Genomic DNA, 9,308 nt, shown 5'->3' on the forward strand with positions numbered 1-9,308 from the left:
TTTATTTTACAACTTAGAGGAATTGAAAAAGTGCTTTTACTTGCCAAGACCCATATTAGGCAATTTAAGACATTTACTTTTCATGGTCAAGTATTAAATTTGCATACATGGTGCTTGCAGAACATTTCAGTGTTAAGTCCTCAGTAAAGTCCTCAGTGGTTATCCCAATTTTTCAGATGAGATATCTGATATAGTCATTATAATTTGCCAGTGTTATTTAACTAGTGAGTGAGAATTCAGATCTGATCTCATTGTTTGTGTTCTTTTCCTCACAGCATACTGCCTATAGTGAAACTGAATGGTGTTGCTAGTTTGCTTAATGTTAAAATGTCTCTACCCATATTAAGGCTGCTTAGTACTAGCACTGGAATGGGTATTAATTTATATTCCGTGATCAGATTTGTTACTTTATTGACTTAGAGTATATAGTAACAGCTGGGCTGAAGCTTTTAAAAAAAAAAACTCCCTAATGCAACTTAACAATGTAAAAGTGTTACAGGAATTAAATCTCATTTCCTTTTAAATATTCTATAATTTGCACTTTGGTAGTGTGACCCATCTTTCTCACATAATTACAGATTTAATTTAAATGTATTCCTTTTTTTAACTTAAAAAAAAACTAGATTCTTGCCCCTATTGTGAAACTTGTATATTGTGTGACCTGGGTCAAATTAATAAATTCCACTTGTCAGCAGTTTCCTTATCTGTACAATGGAGATAATAAGTAGTGCCTAGGTCATAAGATTGTTTTGATAATTCATTGTGATAAGGACTGTCAAGCACTTAGCACAATACCTGGCAAGTAGTAAGTCCTAAAACATTAGGCAATTATTATTATAATCATCATCATCACTTCTTGGAATTGTTATGGGGATCGAATTATAATATAATGGACTTGTTACATTAGGAACTTAAATTATAGCTACACTTTTATAGTTTTATATCCCTGAGGTGATCACAAACAGTAGAGATTTTGAGGTGATTAAGTGTTATTTCCTCCCCTTTTCTCTTTTTATTTGAAATAATTATAGACTCACAAGCAGGTGCAAAAATAGAACACAGAATCACATGAGCCCTGTAGGTTTATGCTTCCTGCCAGATTTTGGAAATTTTCAGCTTTTATTTCCTTGAATATTTTTTCAGCTTCACATTCTTTCTCCTCTGTTTCAGCGATCCAGATGACACGAATGTTAGATCTTTTAGTGTCACAGGTGTCATGGTTTTGTTCCTTTTTATCTCATCTATTTTCTTTTTGTTCAGATTGTGTCAATTCTCTTTGTGTTCAGGTTCACTGATTCTTTCCTGTCATCTGCATTCTGCAGTTGAAACCAGCCAGGGAGTTTTTAATTTTGGCTATTTTATTAATGTTATAATTTCTGTTTGATTCATTGTTATAACTTCTATTTCTTTGCTGAGATTTTCTATTGTTCATTTGTTTCAAGAGTGTTCATAATTGTTTGTTGAAGCATTTAATGATGGCTGCCTTAAAATCTTTATCAGATAATTCCAACATCTGAGTCATGTTGGTATTGGCATGTGTTGATTAGTTTTGCCCATTCAAGTTGTGATTTTCTGGTTCTTGATATGATGAGTGATTTTGGATTATATCCTGGACATTTTTAGTATTACAAGACACCGGATCTTATTTAAAGCTTATATTTTAGCAAGCTGTCACCCTGATTAGGTTTAAGGTACAGGTGTCTTTGTTTTTGATGGCCTTGACAGCTGTGAGGAGAATCAGATACTTGGTAGAATGCTCCTCAGTTCAGATTTATTTGGTGTTTGTCTCATGCTTAGATTGGGTTTATCAATTTTTGGAAGGAAAACTACAGAGATGAAGTGTCTTTCTCATCACATCATATTGAGTGAAAGTGCCATCAAGATGACATAACTGATGATGTTAACCTTGATCACCTAACTAAGACAGTATTTGCCAGGTTTCTCCACTGTAAAGTTACATTCCCCCTCCCCCTTCCCTTTCTATAATGTTGCTCTTTGAAAGCAAGTTACTAAACATAGCCTATGTGGGGTTTATGCTATACATCCTAGAGGAATATCTACATAAATTATTTGGAATTCTTCTTTGCAAGAGATTTATCTCTTCTTACACTTATATATATATTTATGCATGTATGTATGTACTCATAGATAGGTATTTTATGATTTGGGTTATAATCTAATATTACATTATTTATTTTGTTACACAAATTATTCTAGCTTTGGCCATTGGTAGTTCTTTGAGTTGGTTCCTGTGCCCCTTAGTCATACCCGTATCTTTGTATGTGCCTGGAACTCCAAGATGCTATAGACTTATTTCGTATATTCCTATTCCAGTCCTAGAATCAGCCATTTATCCAAGAAGACTTTATTTCTTTTTTTGGAGGGTGATGTCAGAAACAAGATCTGAGCACTAGGTGTTCTACTGGGATGCCATTGCTTCTATACCTTCTCAGTAAACAGAGCTAGGGAATTTATGTCTATATGCTAACCCCTGTATACACACATCTCTATAATTACTTCTATTTTTATCCATCAGTATCTATATTAAACTAAATGTGCTTTCAGATTAATTTCTCTGACCCTAATCCATTACCACATGGATCATTCTAGACCCTATCCCCTTGCTTCTCTGTAAACTGTCACTCCAACAGTGAAAAATCTGGCTCTCACCATCCACTATCCATTTACTTATTTGTTTAATCTCATTGTAAATGTTTCAAAATTGTTGACTCATACTCCCAAGAGAAACAACTTTACCAACTATAGTACATTGCTTATGTACAGTCTCAGAAATTATATTTCAGTAAAAACTATTCATGTAATTTAAGCAACCTTTGTCCAATCCAAGGTTATGTTATGGGTTTTTCAGAAGTTGAGTGTGTATTTGTAAAACTGGCACTTCTGTCTTCCAAATCACAATCCATTTGTGTTTCATCTTTGAATAGTTTATTCATTCATTCAGACTTAGGATGATGTATCTACTATGTTCTTAGTGTGGCCATATAAAGAGTAATAAAATTGTATTTCTGTCATGAGGGACTCATAGATAAAGGAATTAAAGAGATTGACCTATGGACGGTATATCCCAAGTGTGTCACAGGTACTGAGAAATCTAAATGTGAAACAAGAAATGTAGGGAGTAGAATCTGATATTCAGTGGGAGTACTACTGACATTGATTAAAAAAAAATAACTTCGTCCTTGGGACATCGAAATTATAGGTGATTTTTAAAGAATTTATAACCTATTTTTTGTATTAATAGACTTTATTTTTAGAACAGTTTCAGAGATACATTAAAATTGAACAGATAGTATAGTAAGTTCCCATATTATTCCCCTCACATACACAATTTCCCCCATTGTTTTTTATCGTCATAAAATATACATAATATAAAATTTACAATTTTAACCATTTTAAGTGTACAGTTTAGTGGCGTTAAGTACATTTACATTATTGTATCATTATCATTCATTCCAGAACTTTTTATCTTCCTAAAGTGAAGCTCTATATTTATTATACAATAACTCCTTATTACCACAGTCCCCAGCCTCTGGAAATCACCATTTTACTATCTGTATCCACGAATTTGACTGCTCCAATTACTTCATATAAATGGAGTCATACAATATTTGTCCTATTGTGTCTGGATTATTTCACTCAGCACAATGTCTTCAAGATGCATCTATGTTGTAGCATGTATTAGAGTTTCCTTTTAAAGCCTGAATAATATTAGATTGCATAAGTAAAACACTTTGTTTACCTATTCAAATATCAATGGACATATGTTTTTTCCCACTATTTGGCTATTGTGAATAATGCTGCTGTGAACATGGGTGTACAAATATGTTTGAGACCCTGCTTTCAATTCTTTTGGGTATATATCCAGAAGTAGAATTGCTGGATTATTTTATAATTCAATGTATAATTTTTTGAGGAACTGCTATACTGTTTTCCACTATGGCTATACCATTTTACAAGGGTTCCAATTTCTCCATACTTGCCAATATGTGTTATTTTATGTTTTTTTTTTAAAATAATAGACATCATAATGGATATGAAGTGGTATTTCATTGTGGTTTTGATATGAATTTCCCCAATTATTAGAGATATTGAGCACCTTTTCATATGCATCACTGTCATTTATATATCTTCTTTGGAGAAATTTCTATTCAAGTCTTTTACCTATTTTTCAATTTGTTGTTGTTGTTGAATTGTGAAAATTCTTTGTGTATTCTGTATATTAATGCTTTATCAGACATATTATTTGCAAATATTTTTCCAATTCTAGGGTTGCCTTTTAACTCTGTTGATAGTATCCTTGATCCTCAAAAGTTTTTGATTTTGATGAAATCTAATTTATTTATATTTTCTTTTTTGGCTGCACTTTTGTTGTCATACCCAAGATATCATTATCAATTCCAAAGTCATGGAGCTTTGCCCCTATGTTTTCTTCTAAGAGTTTTATGATTTAGTGCTTACATTTAGTTATTTGATCCATTTTGTGTTAATTTTGTGTATAGTGTGAGATTATTCTTTTGCATGTGGATATCCAATTTTACATCACCACTTGCTGAAGACTCTCCTTTCCACACTGAATTATTTTAGCAACCTGGTCAAAAATAATTTGACCATTTATGTGAGGGTACATTTCTGAGCAGTCTATTCTACTCCATTGATCCATATGTGTGTCTTTATGCCATTTTCACACTCTTCTGATAATTGTAGCCCTCTGGTAAGTTTTGATATCAGGAAGTATGAGTCTTCTAACAGTGTTCATTTTCAAGATTTTTTGGGCTATTCAAGGTCCCTTGAGGGTCCATAAGAATTTTAGGATGGATTTTTTTCTATTTCCATAAAATTATAATTGGGATTTTGACAGGAATTGCATTAAATATGTAGATTGCTTTGGGTAGTATTCACATCTTAACAGTATTGATTCTTCCAGTCCATGAATATGGGACATTCCTATGTTATTTCTGTCTTACAGCAATGTTTTGTAGTTTAGCATGTTCAAACCTCTGACCTCCTTGGTTAAATTTACCTTAAATATTTTATTCTTTTTGATGATATTGTAAATGGAATTATGGAATACTTTTCTTAATTTCTTTAAAAATGTTTTCTTCTAGTTTTATTGAAATATAACTGACATACAGCACTGTATAAGTTTAAGGTGTGCAGCATAATGATTTGATGTACATACATCATGAAATAATTCCTACAGTAAGTTTAGCGAATATCCATCATCTCATATAGATACAAAATTCAAGAAATAGTAAAAAGTTCTTTTTTTAACATTTTTTATTGATTTATAATAATTTTACAATGTTGTGTCAAATTCCAGTGTAGAACATAGTTTTTCAGTTATACATGAACATATATATATATTCATTGTCACATTTTTTTCTCTGTGAGCTACCATAAGATCTTGTTTATATTTCCCTGTGCTATACAGTATAATCTTGTTTATCTATTCTACATTTTGAGATTCAGGTCTATCCCTACCCACCTCCTGCCCCCTTGGTAACCACAAGTTTGTATTCTATGTCTATGATTCTATTTCTGTTTTGTATTTATGTTTTGTTTGTGTGTGTGTTTTTAATTTTAGATTCCACATATGAGCGATCACATATGGTATTTTTCTTTCCCTTTCTGGCTTACTTCACTTAGAATGACATTCTCCAGGAGCATCCATGGTGCTACAAATGGTGTTATGTTCTCGATTTTTATGGCTGAATAGTATTCCATTGTATAAATATACCACCACTTCTTTATCCAGTCATCTGTTGATGGACATTTAGGCTGTTTCTAAGTCTTGTCTATCATAAATAGTGCTGCTATGAACATTGTGGTGCAGGTGTCATCCTGAAGTAGGGTTCCTTCAGGATATAAGCCTAGGAGCGGGATTACTGGTTCATATGGTAAGTCTATCCCTAGTCTTTTGAGGAATCTCCACACTGTTTTCCACAGTGGCTGCACTCCCACCAGCAGTGTAGGAGGGTTCCCTTTTATCCACAGCCTCTCCAGCATTTGTCATTTCTGGATTTTTGAATGATGGCCATTTTGACTGGTGTGAGGTGATATCTCATTGTAGTTTTGATTTGCATTTCTCTGATAATCAGTGATATTGAGCATTTTTTCATGTGCCTATTGAACATTTGTATTTCTTCCTTGGAAAATTGCTTGTTTAGGTCTTCTGCCCATTTTTGGATTGGGTTGCTTGTTTTTTTCTTATTAAGTCATATGAGCTGCTTATATATTCTGGACATCAAGCCTTTGTCGGTTTCATTAGCAAAAATTTTCTCCCATTCTATAGGTTTTCTTTTTGTTTTACTAATGGTTTCCTTTGCTGTGCAGAAGCTTGTAAGTTTCTTTAGGTCCCATTTGTTTATTCTTGCTTTTATTTCTATTTCTTGAGTACACTGCGCTAGGAGAACATTTTTGAGATGTTTTGCCTATATTTTCTTCTAGGAGGTTTATTGTATCTTGTCATATGTTAAAGCCTTTGATCCATTTTGAGTTTATTTTTGTGTATGGTGTAAGGGAGTGTTCTAGCTTCATTGATTCACATACTGCTGTCCAGTTTTCCCAATACCATTTGCTGAAGAGACTGTCTTTATTCCATTGTATATTCTTGCCTCCTTTGTTGAAGATTACTTGACCAAAAGTTTGTGGATTCATTTCTGGGCTCTCTATTCTGTTCCATTGGTCCATATGTCTGTTTTTCTACCAATACCATGCTGTCTTGATGACTGTAGCTCTAGAGTATTGTCTGAAATCTGAGAGAGTTATTCCTCCAGCCTCTTTCTTTTTCTTCAGTAATGCTTTGGCAATTCTGGGTCTTTTGTGGTTCCCTATAAATTGTATTATGATTTGTTCTAGTTCTGTGAAATATGTCCTGGGTAATTTGATAGGGATTGCATTCAATCTGTAGATTGCCTTGGGCAGTGTGACCATTTTAACAATATTGATTCTTCCAATCCAGGAGCATGGGATATCTTTCCATTTTTTTAAGTCTTCTTTAATTTCCTTCATCAATGGTTTATAATTTTCTGTGTATAATTCTTTCAACCCCTTGGCTAGATTTTTTCCTAGGTATTTTATTACTTTGGGTGCTATTTTAAAGGGGATTGTTTCTTTATTTTCTTTTTCTGTTGATTCATCATTAGTGTAAAGAAATGCCATTGATTTTTGAACGTTAATCTTGTAACCTGCTACCTTGCTGAATCCTTTGATTATTTCTAGTAGTTTTTGTGTGGACCTTTTAAGGTTTTCTATATATGGTAACATGTCGTTGGCATATAGTGACACTTTCACCTCTTCTTTTCCAATTTGCATCCCTTTTATTTCTCTCTCTTGCCTGATTGCTGTGGCTATGACTTCCAAGACTATGTTGAATAGGAGTGGTGATAGTGGGCGGCCTTGTCTTGTCCCAGAGTTTAGTGGGAAGCTTTTGAGTTTTTCACCATTGAGTACTATGCTGGCTGTAGGTTTGTCATATATAACTTTTATTATGTTGAGATACGATCCCTCTATACCCACTTTGGTGAGAGTTTTTGTCATAAATGGGTGTTGAGTTTTATCAAATGCTTTTTCTGCATCTATTGAGATGATCATGTGGTTTGTGTCCTTTCTCTTGTTGGCTGATATATGACATTGATTGATTTGCATATGTTCAACCACCCTTGTGTCCCTGGGATGAACCCCACTTGATCATGATGTATAATCTTTTTTATGTGCTGTTGGATTCTATTTGCTCATATTTTGGTAAGGATCTTTGCATCTATGTTCATCAGTGATATTGGCCTATGATTCTCTTTTTTGGTGGTTTCTTTGCCTGATTTTGGTATCAGGGTGATGGTGGCTTCATAGAATGAGTTTGGTAGTATTCCCTCCTTTTCAGTCTTCTGGAAGAGTTGGAGAAGAACTGGTATGAGTTCTTCTTTGTATATTTGGTAGAATTTCCCAGTGAAGCTGTCTGGTCCTGGACTTTTACTTATAAGGAGATTTTTTTTTATTGCTAATTCATTCATTTCTAGTGATCGGTTTGTTCAAGTGGTCAGTTTCTACTTGATTCAGTCTTGGTGGACTGTATGTTTCCAGAAACTTGTCCGTCTTCTCTAGGTTATCCATTTTGGTTCCATATAGTTTTTCATAATATTCTCGTATGATATTCTGTATTTCTATGTTATTTGTTGCAATTTCTCCATTTTCCTTTCTTATTTTGCCTATTTGTGCTTTCTCTCTTTCCTTCTCTGTGAATTTTGCCAGAGGTTTGTTGATTTTATTTACTCTTTCAAGAAACCAGCTTTTGGTTTGATCGATTTTTTCTATGGTTTTTTAAGTCTCTATTTTGTTTATTTCCTTCCTAATCTTTACAATTTCCTTCCTTCTGCTGCCTTTTGGGGGTTTTTGCTCCTCTTTTCCTAATTGTTTTAGCTAGTGGGTTAGATTGTTTATGTGAGATTGTTCTTCTTTTTTTGAAGAAGCCCTGTATAGCTATAAACTTCCCTCTTAGCACTGCCTTTGCTGTGTCCCATAAATTTTGTGTGGTTGTGTTTTCATTTTCATTTGTCTTAAGGTATTTTTTAATTTCTACTTTGATTTCATCGTTGACCCACTGGTTTTTTAATAGCATGTTGCTTAATCTCCATGCTTTCCTTTTTTTCTCCTTTGTTTCTCTGTAGTTGATTTCTAGTTTCATGGCTTTGTGGTCAGTAAAGATGCTTGAGATAATTTCTATCTTCTTAAAATTGTTGAGGTTTCTTTAGTGCCCAAGTACATGATCAATCCTAGAAAATGTTCCATGTGCACTTGAAAAGAATGTATATTCTATTTTGTGGGGGTGTAATGCTCTGAAAATATCCACCAAATCTAGTTTTTCTGTTGTATTATTAAATTTCTCTGTTGCCTTATTTATTTTCTGTCTGGAAGATCTGTCTAGTGATGTTAATGTGGTGTTAAAATATTCGACAATGATTGTATTCCCATCAATATCCCCCTTTATCTCTGTTAGTAGTTGTTTTATGTACTTAGGTGTTCCTATATTGGGTGCATATATATTAATGAGTGTAATACCCTCATCTTGTATTACTCCTTTAATCATTATAAAATGTCCTTGTTTATGGCCTTTGTTTTAAAGTCTATTTTGTCTGAAATTAGTACTGCAAAACCTGCTTTTTTGGCTTTTCCGTTTGTATGGAATATCCTTTTCCGTCCTTTCACTCTCAATCTATATGTGTCCTTCTCCCTAAAGTGGGTCTCTTGTATGCAGCATATTGAAGGTTCTTGCTTTATTATCCATTCTGCCA

The sequence above is a fragment of the Camelus dromedarius genome, chromosome X (assembly GCF_036321535.1).
Source record: "Camelus dromedarius isolate mCamDro1 chromosome X, mCamDro1.pat, whole genome shotgun sequence".
Taxonomy (NCBI): domain Eukaryota; kingdom Metazoa; phylum Chordata; class Mammalia; order Artiodactyla; family Camelidae; genus Camelus; species Camelus dromedarius.